Source organism: Dendropsophus ebraccatus, chromosome 14, assembly GCF_027789765.1.
Source record: "Dendropsophus ebraccatus isolate aDenEbr1 chromosome 14, aDenEbr1.pat, whole genome shotgun sequence".
Taxonomy (NCBI): domain Eukaryota; kingdom Metazoa; phylum Chordata; class Amphibia; order Anura; family Hylidae; genus Dendropsophus; species Dendropsophus ebraccatus.
The window spans coordinates 3,368,887-3,382,545 of record NC_091467.1 but is presented as its reverse complement, the minus strand read 5'-3'; positions in this window follow the sequence as shown (position 1 = coordinate 3,382,545).

The following is a 13,659-nucleotide window of genomic DNA, read 5'->3' as shown; positions in this document are numbered from 1 at the left end:
TTGTCCCCTTACACATGTCCCCCATATAGATGCCCCCCTCCTTATAGATGGCCCCTCTGTGTTGTCCCCCTTGTAGATTACCCCCTGTGTTGTCCCCATATACATGCTCCCCTTATGTTGTCCCCTATATAGATGCCCCCCTTGTTGTCCCCTTATACATGCTAGTGTTATCTTTCCCCCCATATAGATGCCTCCTTTATGTTGCCCCCATATGTTTCCCCCCATATACTGTAGATGCCTTCTTTATGTTGCCCCCCTTATCTTTCCCCCATATAGATGCCTCCTTTATGTTGCCCCCCCATATCTTTCCCCCCATATAGATGCCTCCTTTATGTTGTCCCCCCTTATCTTTCCCCCCATATAGATGCCTACTTTATATTGCCCCCCTTATCTTTCCCCCATATAGATGCCTCCTTTATGTTGCCCCCCCCCCGCCCTATCTTTTACCCCATATAGATGCCTCCCTAATCTTTCCTCCCCCCCATATAGATGCCTCCCTTATGTTGCCCCCCCCCTTGTAGATGCCCCCACTGTGTTGTCCCGGTATACATGCCCCCCCTGTAGATGGCCCCCTTGTTGTCCTCTTACCCCCCTTTGTAGACGGTCCCCTTGTTGTCCTCTTACCCCCCCCCCCTTTGTAGATGGCCCCCTTGTTGTCCTCTTACCCCCCCCTTTGTAGATGGTCCCCTTGTTGTCCTCTTACCCCCCCTTGTAGATGGCCCCCTTGTTGTCCTCTTATCCCCCCCTTGTAGATGGCCCCCTTGTTGTCCTCTTATCCCCCCCTTGTAGTCCTCTTATTTCCCCCTTGTAGATGGCCCCCTTGTTGTCCTCTTATCCCCCCCTTGTAGATGGCCCCCTTGTTGTCCTCTTATCCCCCCCTTGTAGATGCCCCCCTTGTTGTCTTCTTATCCTCCCCCTTGTAGATGGCCCCCTTGTTGTCCTCTTATCCTCTCCCTTGTAGATGGCCCCCTTGTTGTCCTCTTATCCCCCCTTGTAGATGGCCCCCTTGTTGTCCTCTTACCCCCCCCTTGTAGATGGCCCCCTTGTTGTCCTCTTACCCCCCCTTGTAGATGGCCCCCTTGTTGTCCTCTTATCCCCCCTTGTAGATGGCCCCCTTGTTGTCCTCTTACCCCCCTTGTAGATGGCCACCTTGTTGTCCTCTTACCCCCCCTTGTAGATGGCCACCTTGTTGCCTCTTACCCCCCCCCCTTTGTAGATGGCCCCCTTGTTGTCCTCTTATCCCCCCCTTGTAGATGGCCCCCTTGTTGTCCTCTTATCCCCCCCTTGTAGATGGCTCCCTCGTTGTCCTCTTATCCCCCCTCTTGTAGATGGCCCCCTTGTTGTCCTCTTATCCCCCCCTCTTGTAGATGGCCCCCTTGTTGTCCTCTTATCCCCCCCTCTTGTAGATGGCCCCCTTGTTGTCCTCTTACCCCCCCCCTTGTAGATATCCTCCTTGTTGTCCTCTTACCCCCCCTTGTAGATGGCCCCCTTGTTGTCCTCTTACCCCCCCTTGTAGATGGCCCCCTTGTTGTCCTCTTATCCCCCCCTTGTAGTCCTCTTATTCCCCCCTTGTAGATGGCCCCCTTGTTTTACTCTTATCCCCCCTTTGTAGATGGCCCCCTTGTTGTCCTCTTATCCCCCCCTTGTAGATGCCCCCCTTGTTGTCTTCTTATCCTCCCCCTTGTAGATGGCCCCCTTGTTGTCCTCTTATCCTCCCCCTTGTAGATGGCCCCCTTGTTGTCCTCTTATCCCCCCTTGTAGATGGCCCCCTTGTTGTCCTCTTACCCCCCCTTGTAGATGGCCCCCTTGTTGTCCTCTTACCCCCCCTTGTAGATGGCCCCCTTGTTGTCCTCTTATCCCCCCTTGTAGATGGCCCCCTTGTTGTCCTCTTACCCCCCCTTGTAGATGGCCACCTTGTTGTCCTCTTATCCCCCCTTGTAGATGGCCACCTTGTTGCCTCTTACCCCCCCCTTTGTAGATGGCCCCCTTGTTGTCCTCTTATCCCCCCCTTGTAGATGGCCCCCTTGTTGTCCTCTTATCCCCCCCTTGTAGATGGCTCCCTCGTTGTCCTCTTATCCCCCCTCTTGTAGATGGCCCCCTTGTTGTCCTCTTATCCCCCCCTCTTGTAGATGGCCCCCTTGTTGTCCTCTTATCCCCCCTCTTGTAGATGGCCCCCTTGTTGTCCTCTTACCCCCCCCCCTTGTAGATATCCTCCTTGTTGTCCTCTTACCCCCCCTTGTAGATGGCCCCCTTGTTGTCCTCTTACCCCCCCTTGTAGATGGCCCCCTTGTTGTCCTCTTACCCCCTCCCCCCTTGTAGATGGCCCCCTTGTTGTCCTCTTATCCCCCCCCTTGTAGATGGCCCCCTTGTTGTCCTCTTATCCCCCCTTGTAGATGGCCCCCTTGTTGTCCTCTTATCCCCCCCCCCCAATCTTGTCCCCGCAATGCAGATAAAAAAACCCCACAACAACTCACCTAACACCTCGGTCCCCCATCACAGCTCTCTTCTTATGGACGGGCCCCCGGCTGATGCCGGCTCCCTGGGGGTGTCCCCAGGATTCCCGGGCAGCACGCGCACCAGGGAGCTGTGTGCGCTGGGGCTGTTACTTCCGGGTCAGCGCTCCCTGACCCGGATGTAACAGCCGCTGCACACACAGCTCTTGCTGCCCGGGAATCCAGGGGACACCCCAAGGGAGCCAGCATCAGCCGGGGGCCCGTCCGACACAGACTCTTGTGACCGCAAGCAAAACACTTATTGCGGTCACAAGAGTATTCGATCAATGGGATGGACGGCGGCGGACAGCGAGGGATGCAGGGCAGTGCTCTGGCAAGGAGGGGGGCCGCCGGGCTGGGGGGCAGCAGTGACTGTTGCGACCGCGATGGCTACGCCACTGTCAGTATCTCCTTCCTATAGATGATGGGAATATTAGAGGTGACCCTATAACAGTAGCGGGCAGCGGCAGTCTGCATCCTGTATATAATAGTGGTATAATGTATGGCAGGCTGGAGTGTGGCACACCCTGATCTCCCTGTTTGCTGTGGGATTGTGTATTCGCTCCCAGCACTGGTCAGCTCCTCTGCCGCTGCCGCTCTTGTGTTTTGGGGTTGGAGAATAAACTTGTTATTACGGGATAGGCGGCTGTAATTTCCGCTCCTCTCCCTATTAGTGCCGCATGATCATTAACACCCAGTTGTTCAGTAAACCAAAGCAGATAGCCAATTAAATGGAATGAGGAGAGCGAGGGGCCGGGAGACGTCGCTTCATCACTTCCTCGCCGACAGCGCGCTGACGAATGACAATAGAAGCGTTTACAAGCAACGAGAATTCACATTTTCATCTCATTGTCTTGGTGAGCGCCGGAGCCCATTGTCCACACAAAGCCGTATTGTTCTCCCACTGCCTAATGGGACGGAACCTCCAACCTTCCAAGCCCGGGGATTCGGTGATAGTAGCGGAAGGTGCGTGGCGTCTCTGTGTACGCTGAGGGCTGAGGGACCATCTCGCTGGATTCCTGCCGCGCCGGCCATGTATGTCACCACATCCCTATGGTCAGCACCTACAATGTGCACCACAAGAGTTCCATAGCCCGCCATACAGTATACAGTGTATTCTCTCCAGTCCTCCAGTACTTATCAGCTGCTGTATGTCCTGCAGGAAGTGGTGTATTCTCTCAAGTCTGAGACAGTGCTCTCTGCTGCCACCTCTGTCCATGTCAGGAACTGTCCAGAGCAGGAGACGTTTTCTATGGGGATTTGCTGCTGCTCTGGACAGTTCCTGACATGGACAGAGGTGGCAGCAGAGAGCACTGTCTCAGACTGGAGAGAATACACCACTTCCTGCAGGACATACAGCAGCTGATAAGTACTGGAAGACTGGAGATTATTAAATAGAAGTAAATTACAAATCTATATAACTTTCTGAAACCAGTTGATTTAACCCCTTAAGGACGGGGCCAATTTTTGTTTTTGCGTTTTCGGTTTTTTCCTCCTTGTGTATATAAGGCCATACATACATACATACATACATAGCAGTTGCAGTTTTTCCACCTAGAAACCCACATGAGCCCTTATCCTTATTTTTGCGTCACTAATTGTACTTTGCAATGACGGCTGAATTATACCATAAAGTCACTGAGAAACCGGAAAAAAATTCAAAGTGTGGTGAAATTTTACAAAAAAACGCATTTCTTTTATTTGGAGGGAATGTGTTTTTACACCGTTCGCCCTGGGGTAAAACTGACTTGTTATATATGTTCCTTAAGTCGTTACGATTACAACAATATATAACATGTATAACTTATATTGTATCTGATGGGCGGTAAAAAATTCAAACCATTGTTAACTAATATATGTTCCTTAAAATCGCTCCATTCCCCGGCTTATAGCACTTTTATCCTTTGGTCTATGGGGCTGTGTCAGGTGTCATTTTTTGCGCCATGATGTGTTCTTTCTATCGGTACCTTGATTGCGCATATACGACTTTTTGATCGCTTTTTATTACATTTTTTCTGGATTTGATGCGACCAAAAATGCGCAATTTTGCCCTTTAGAATTTTTTTGGCGCTGACACCGTTTACCGAGATCAGGAATGTGATTAATTATTAGTTCGGGCGATTACGCACGCGGCGATAGCAAACATGTTTGTTTATTTATTTACTTTTATTTATAACCTGGGAAAAGGGGGTGATTCTGACTTTTATTAGGGGAGGGGGCTTTTTACTTATAATAACACTTTTTTTTTTTTTTTTACACATATACTAGAAGTGTAAAAAGGGGTGGTGGTGGTCAGCGTCAGGGTCAGTGGTGGGCAGGGTCAGGGTCAGTGGTGGGCAGCGTCAGGGTCAGTGGTGGGCAGCGTCAGGGTCAGTGGTGGGCAGCGTCAGGGTCAGTGGTTGGCAGCGTCAGGGTCAGTGGTGGGCAGTACCAGGGTCAGCATCAGGGTAAGTGTCAGGGTAAGTGGTAGCCAGGGTCAGGGTCAGTGGTGGGCAGCGTCAGGGTCAGTGGTGGGCAGGGTCAGGGTCAGTGGTGGGCAGGGTCAGGGTCAGTGGTGGGCAGCGTCAGGGTCAGTGGTGGGCAGGGTCAGGGTCAGTGGTGGGCAGTACCAGGGTCAGCATCAGGGTAAGTGTCAGGGTCAGTGGTGGCCAGGGTCAGGGTCAGTGGTGGGCAGCGTCAGGGTCAGTGGTGGCCAGGGTCAGGGTCAGTGGTGGGCAGTACCAGGGTCAGCATCAGGGTAAGTGTCAGGGTAAGTGGTAGCCAGGGTCAGGGTCAGTGGTGGGCAGGGTCAGGGTCAGTGGTGGGCAGGGTCAGGGTCAGTGGTGGGCAGCGTCAGGGTCAGTGGTGGGCAGGGTCAGGGTCAGTGGTGGGCAGTACCAGGGTCAGCATCAGGGTAAGTGTCAGGGTCAGTGGTGGCCAGGGTCAGGGTCAGTGGTGGGCAGCGTCAGGGTCAGTGGTGGCCAGGGTCAGGGTCAGTGGTGGGCAGTACCAGGGTCAGCATCAGGGTAAGTGTCAGGGTCGGATTATGGGGCCTCAGCAAATCTGATAATACTACAGTCCTGTAATCCTGACAGTATATCAGGGAGATTCAGGGGCAGCAGAAGGGACGTCAGGAGGGGCAGCAGGAGGGGCAGCAGGAGGGGCAGAAGGAGGGGCAGCAGGAGGGGCAGAAGGAGGGGCAGCAGGAGGGGCAGAAGGAGGGGCAGCAGAAGGGGCGACAGGAGGGACTACTGTGGTGTACCCCCGGTGTGATGTTATATCGGAGGAGCAGTCACTTGCTAGGTGTTGTAGTGTGGCACAGGGGGGTCGGCTGTACCCTTCTCCCCTGTGGTCGGTGTCCTGCCGGGTTGCTGCAGGGTCCATTGGGGATATGTCCCGGATGGCCAGAGTGGTGTAGTGACCCTCCCGGATAGTAGGACCCGCTACCCAGAGAAAGGGGAGAATGTCCCAAGGTTGCGGTGTGTGCTGTGTCGGCGGTGGCGAATAATCACAGAGTCTTGGAATATAGTCGGTTTACTACTTGTAAATGTGCAGCAGGTCATACAGCAGTGACAGCATATAAAGTAGATAAAGTCTCTGAGACACCTGACAAAGTTCCAATAAACACTTGACAATAGATCGACCAGACCTGTAGTATAAGTGCGGTGTAGGAGATAGTCGTGTTGGTTGAGTTGTACTGAGTAAGACAAGAAGCAGAGTAGCAGAGAGGAGGATTCCGTGAGAGTCTCAACCCATGTAGTAATGTGCTCTGCCGGGTGGTTGGAGGATGAGGTAGAACACTTAGAAGAAGAATATCAACTTATGCCCACTAGACACCCGCGCTGCGAGACAGTGTTCCTAGGCTTACTGCAACTTTGCTCTATCTGGATCAGTTCCCAGCTCTTTGGCTCTATTGTGGATACTGTCCTGCTCTGTGACTTCTCCATGTCCTCGGCGTGGGTTGAGGTTGTCTCTGGCTAGTCCTCTCTTAAGAGGAGTTTAACAGTGCATAGTGTTATGCAGCATTCCTAGTGAAGAAGTTGGTGGCAGTGTGCTGTCTTGCGTCCTTCCCATGCGGGGTACTGACTAAGACTGACTCGAGGTACTGGGACCTGGTAGAGATCACCCAGATAGGATCACTGTGGAGAGTTATCTGACTTATGTCCTTCCTCCACAATGTCCAGAACAAAAGACTCTTCCCTTCCTGTCTCCTATGTGACTCACTTCCTCCCCAGCATGTAAGGTGCGCTGTGAGTGGATAAAAGAGTGCAACAGAAGAAGAAAGGAAGATGATAGGAAAGAAGAAAGCAGAACTCCTACTAGTCTACAGATTCTGGTCACACACAAAAACAATAATCCTTTGCAATCCAGCTGTGCAATTCCCATATACGTATATATAATATAGCGACATCTAGTGGTGAATTTTAGTACTACTTTCATCACAATAAGAAGTACAGACTTTTATGAAGGGTGTATATAACCCCTAGTGGGACACCACGCTACAGCAGGAGGGGCAGCAGGAGGGATGGCAGGAGGGACAGCAGGAGGGACGGCAGGAGGGAAGGCAGGAGGGAAGGCAGTAGAAACTACAGCAGGAGGGGTGACAGGAGGGACAGCAGGTGGGGAGGCAGGAGGGACGGCGAGTGGGGCAGGGGGAGGGGGCGGCGGGAGAGGCAGCGGGAGGGGATGCAGGAGGGATGTCAGGAGGGGTAGTGGGAAGGGTGGCAGGAGGGGTGGTGGGAGATGATGCTGGAGGGATGTCAGGTGTGACACGGCTGATTGAAATTCATAAGGTCAAAAAGAAACTAAAAATCTATTTAGAAGCTGTGAAAATTTTGGTTACAACTATATTCAAAGGCAATAAAGACACCTGGGACCAAAGCAGCTACAGAAGGGGAGAGGCTGAGGCGGGAGAACGACTATCTGTATACAAGGAGGAGGAGAACTCATTCTGTCACATTGGGTTATATCCCTGTGTGTTATAGAGGAGACCACGTGTTATGGCCCAAGCCGGTACAACCTGGGTATATAGTGATATGTAGCATTCTGCTATAACCTGGGTATATAGTCCTATGGAGCACGCTGGTATAACCTGGGTATCTCCTGTATATAATATATGTACAGCTGGTATAACCTGGGTATATCCTGTATATAAGTACATATGTACAGCTGGTATAACCTGGGTATAAACTGTATATAATTATATATGTACAGCTGGTATAACCTGGGGATCTCCTGTATATAATTATATATGAACAGCTGGTATAACCTGGGTATAAACTGTATATAATTATATATGTACAGCTGGTATAACCTGGGTATATACTGTATATATTATATATGTACAGCTAGTATAACCTGGGTATATACTGTATATTATATACTGTATGTACAGCTGGTATAACCTGGGTATATACTGTATATAGTTATATATGTACAGCTGGTATAACATGGGTAAATACTGTATATAATTATATATGTACATCTGGTATAACCTGGGGATCTCCTGTATATAATTATATATGTACAGCTGGTATAACCTGGGTATATACTGTATATAGTTATATAATGTATGTACAGCTGGTATAACCTGGGTATATCCTGTATATAATTATATATGTACATCTGGTATAACCTGGGGATCTCCTGTATATAATTATATATGTACAGCTGGTATAACCTGGGTATATACTGTATATAATTATATATGTACAGCTGGTATAACCTGGGTACCTTCTGTATATAATTATATATGTACAGCTGGTATAACCTGGGGATCTCCTGTATATAATTATATATGCACAGCCGGTATAACCTGGGTATATACTGTGTATAGTAATATATGTGCAGCTGGTATAACCTGCGTATCTCCTGTATATAATTATATATGTACAGCTGGTATAACCTGGGTACCTTCTGTATATAATTATATATGGACAGCTGGTATAACCTGGGTATATACTGTATATAATTATATATGTACAGCTGGTATAACCTGGGTACCTTCTGTATATAATTATATATGGACAGCTGGTATAACCTGGGTATATACTGTCTATAATTATATATGTACAGATGGTATAACCTGGGTATAAACTATATAATCTATGTACAGCTGGTATAACCTGGGTATATCCTGTATATAATTACATATGTACATCTGGTATAACCTGGGTATATCCAGTATATAATTATATATGTAAAGCTGGTATAACCTGGGTATATACTGTATATAATTATATATGTACAGCTGGTATAACCTGGATATATACTGTATATAATTATATATATTTACAGCTGGTATAACTTGGGTATATACTGTATATAATTATATATGTACAGCTGGTATAACCTGGGTATATCCTGTATATAACTATATATGTACAGCTGGTATAACCTGGGTATACACTGTATATAATTATATATGTACAGCTGGTATAACCTGGGTATATACTGTATATAATTATATATACATACAGCTGGTATAACCTGGGTATATACACTGTATATAATTATATATGTACGGCTGGTATAATCTTGGTATATACTGTATATAAATATATATGTACAGCTGGTATAACCTGGGTATATACTGTATATAAGTACATATGTACAGCTGGTATAACCTGGGTATAAACTGTATATAATTATATATGTACAGCTGGTATAACCTGGGGATCTCCTGTATATAATTATATATGAACAGCTGGTATAACCTGGGTATAAACTGTATATAATTATATATGTACAGCTGGTATAACCTGGGTATATACTGTATATATTATATATGTACAGCTGGTATAATCTGGGTATATACTGTATATAAATATATATGTACAGCTGGTATAACCTGGGTATATACTGTATATAATTACATATGTACAGCTGGTATAACCTGGGTATAAACTGTATATAATATATATGTACAGCTGGTATAACCTGGGGATCTCCTGTATATAATTCTATATGTACAGCTGGTATAACATGGGTATATACTGTATATAATTATATATGTAAAGCTGGTATAACCTGGGTATATACTGTATATAATTATATATGTACAGCTGGTATAACCTGGGTATATACTGTATATAATTATATATATTTACAGCTGGTATAACCTGGGTATATACTGTATATAATTATATATGTACAGCTGGTATAACCTGGGGATCTCCTGTATATAATTCTATATGTACAGCTGGTATAACCTGGGGATCTCCTGTATATAATTATATATGTACAGCTGGTATAACCTGGGTTATATATATTTATATATGTACAGCTGGTATAACCTGGGTATATATTGTATATAATTATATATGTACAGCTGGTATAACCTGGGTATATACTGTATATAATTATATATGTAGAGCTGGTATAACCTGGGTATATACTGTATATAATTATATATGTACAGCTGGTATAACCTGGGTATATACTGTATATAGTTATATATGTACAGCTGGTATAACCTGGGTATATATTGTATATAATTATATATGTACAGCTGGTATAACCTGGGTATATATTGTATATAATTATATATGTACAGCTGGTATAACCTGGGTATATACTGTACAGTGTTAGTTTTACAGTTCTACAGTGTTAGTTGGTAAATAAGCTTTTATTGAGGTTCCTTTAAATAAGTCTTGCTGGTAATAATGTAAAAGCAGACGTTGTATGACGGCCGCCTAAGTGGCTGCATCTCCTGTGACATTACACAACCTACCTGTGACCAGCAGCTCATTTGCTTTTAGCGGTAATTTTATTTTTCCCCTCCCCCGCCCGGCCGTGACTTTTTGCCTCCAGTAATAGAAGGGACGTTGGGAAAGGTGAGCGCGCTGCCTCTAAATGACTCTCTAATCACCGCCGCCGCGCTCTCATGACCCTTTTATCTAATTCTCTAATTGTTGATTTGACCCGATGACCCAGAAGTTCAGTATCGTCAGTAATGGAAACAGAGGAGGAAAAAGTCCAAGCGTAAAAAAAGAAAAAATAACATAAAAATTGTCGCCTGCGGAATGTGCGGCCGTGGCCGGCAAACATGAGGGGGGACCATCACTTCAGTCTGCGCCCACGCAGGAGACCTGCCGAATCAATCAGGAGAACATCATTCATATGCAAAAAACAAAACATTAAAGAAACTTCAGATACGAGAGGCAGAAATGAAAGAATAAATTAGAGAAGGTTACGATCCTCCTGGAGTTCTGCTAACAAAGCCCGGGGGGATTCTGAGAGTCTGTGTTCTTTTAATCAAACAGGGGAAGCGACCACAGAAAGTGCAAAGAAATTAACATGAGGAATAGAAGCTTCACAGCACCGGGGTCCCCGATATACATCAAAGGAGCAGGTTCAGACACGGCAGAGGAGCCAGTCACCGAGGCGGAGGAGCCAGTCACCACGGCGGAGGAGCCAGTCACCACGGCGGAGGAGCCAGTCACCACGGCGGAGGAGCCAGTCACCACGGCGGAGGAGCCAGTCAACACGGCGGAGGAGCCAGTCACCACGGCAGAGGAGTCAGTCACCACGGCGGAGGAGCCAGTCACCACGGCGGAGGAGCCAGTCACCACGATCGAGGAGCCAATCACCACGGCGAAGGAGCCAGTCACCACGACAGAGGAGCCAGTCACCATGGCGGAGGAGCCAGTCACCACGGCGGAGGAGCCAGTCACCACGGTGCAAGGGGTCAGTCACCACGGCGGAGGAGCCAGTCACCACGGTGCAAGGGGTCAGTCACCACGATGGAGAAGCCAGTCACCACAGCGGAGAAGCCAGTCACCACGGCGGATAAGCCAGTCATCACAGCGGAGGAGCCAGTCATCACGGCGGAGGAGCCAGTCACCACGGCGGAGGAGCCAGTCACCACGGCGGAGGAGCCAGTCACCACGGTGCAAGGGGTCAGTCACCATGGCGGAGGAGCCAGTTACCACGGCGGAGAAGCCAGTCACCAGGGCGGAGGAGCCAGTCACCACAGTGCAAGGGGTCAGTCACCACGGCGGAGGAGCCAGTCACCACAACGGAGGAGCCAGTCACCACGGCGGAGGAGCCAGTCACCACGGTGCAAGGGGTCAGTCACCACGGCGGAGGAGCCAGTCACCACGATGGAGAAGCCAGTCACCACAGCGGAGAAGCCAGTTACCACGGCGGAGAAGCCAGTCATCACTGCGGAGGAGGCAGTCACCACGGCGGAGGAGACAGTCACCACAGTGCAAAGGGTCAGTCACCACGTTGCAAGGGGTCAGTCAACACGGCGGAGGAGCCAGTCACCACGGTGGAGGAGCCAGTCACCACGGCGGAGGAGCCAGTCACCACGACGGAGGAGCCAGTCACCAAGGCGGAGGAGCCAGTTACCAAGGCGGAGGAGCCAGTCACCATGGCAGAGGAGCCAGTCACCACGGCAGAGGAGCCAGTCACCACGGCGAAGGAGCCAGTCACCACGGCGGAGAAGCCAGTCACCACGGCGGAGGAGCCAGTCAACACGGCCGAGGAGCCAGTCACCACGGCGGAGGAGCCAGTCACCACGGTGCAAGGGGTCAGTCACCACGGCGGAGGAGCCAGTCACCACGGCGGAGGATCCAGTCACCACGGTGCAAGGGGTCAGTCACCATGGCAGAGGAGCCAGTTACCACGGCGGAGGAGCCAGTCACCATGGTGTAAGGGGTCAGTCACCACGGCGGAGGAGCCAGTCACCACGGCGGAGGAGCCAGTCACCATGGCGGAGGAGCCAGTCATCACGGTGCAAGGGGTCAGTCACCACGACGGAGGAGCCAGTCAAAACGGCGGAGGAGCCAGTCACCACGGTGCAAGGGGTCAGTCACCACGATGGAGAAGCCAGTCACCACAGCGGAGAAGCCAGTCACCACGGCGGAGAAGCCAGTCATCACGGCGGAGGAGCCAGTCACCACGGTGCAAGGGGTCAGTCACCACGGCGGAGGAGCCAGTCACCACGATGGAGAAGCCAGTCACCACAGCGGAGGAGCCAGTCACCACGGTGCAAGGGGTGAGTCACCATGGTGGAGGAGCCAGTCACCACGACGGAGAAGCCAGTCACCACAGCGGAGGAGCCAGTCACCACGACCGAGGAGCCAGTCACCAAGGCGGAGGAGCCAGTCACCAAGGCGGAGGAGCCAGTCACCACGGCGGAGGAGCCAGTCACCACGGCGGAGGAGCCAGTCACCACGACAGAGGAGCCAGTCACCACGGCGGAGGAGCCAGTCACCACGGCGGAGGAGCCAGTCACCACGGTGCAAGGGGTCAGTCACCACGGCGGAGGAGCCAGTCACCACGGCGGAGGAGCCAGTCACCACGGTGCAAGGGGTCAGTCACCACGATGGAGAAGCCAGTCACCACAGCGGAGAAGCCAGTCACCACGGCGGATAAGCCAGTCATCACAGCGGAGGAGCCAGTCATCACGGCGGAGGAGTCAGTCAACACGGCGGAGGAGCCAGTCACCACGGCGGAGGAGCCAGTCACCACGGTGCAAGGGGTCAGTCACCATGGCGGAGGAGCCAGTTACCACGGCGGAGAAGCCAGTCACCAGGGCGGAGGAGCCAGTCACCACAATGCAAGGGGTCAGTCACCACGGCGGAGGAGCCAGTCACCACAACGGAGGAGCCAGTCACCACGGCGGAGGAGCCAGTCACCACGGTGCAAGGGGTCAGTCACCACGGCGGAGGAGCCAGTCACCACGATGGAGAAGCCAGTTACCACAGCGGAGAAACCAGTTACCACGGCGGAGAAGCCAGTCATCACGGCGGAGGAGGCAGTCACCACTGCGGAGGAGACAGTCACCACAGTGCAAAGGGTCAGTCACCACGTTGCAAGGGGTCAGTCACCACGGCAGAGGATCCAGTCACCACGATGGAGAAGCCAGTTACCTCAGCGGAGGAGCCAGTCACCACGGTGGAGAAGCCAGTCACCACAGCGGAGAAGCCAGTCACCACGGCGGAGAAGCCAGTCATCACGGCGGAGGAGCCAGTCAACACGGCGGAGGAGCCAGTCACCACGGTGGAGGAGCCAGTCACCACGGCGGAGGAGCCAGTCACCACGACGGAGGAGCCAGTCACCAAGGCGGAGGAGACAGTTACCAAGGCGGAGGAGCCAGTCACCATGGCAGAGGAGCCAGTCACCACGGCAGAGGAGCCAGTCACCACGGCGAAGGAGCCAGTCACCACGGCGGAGAAGC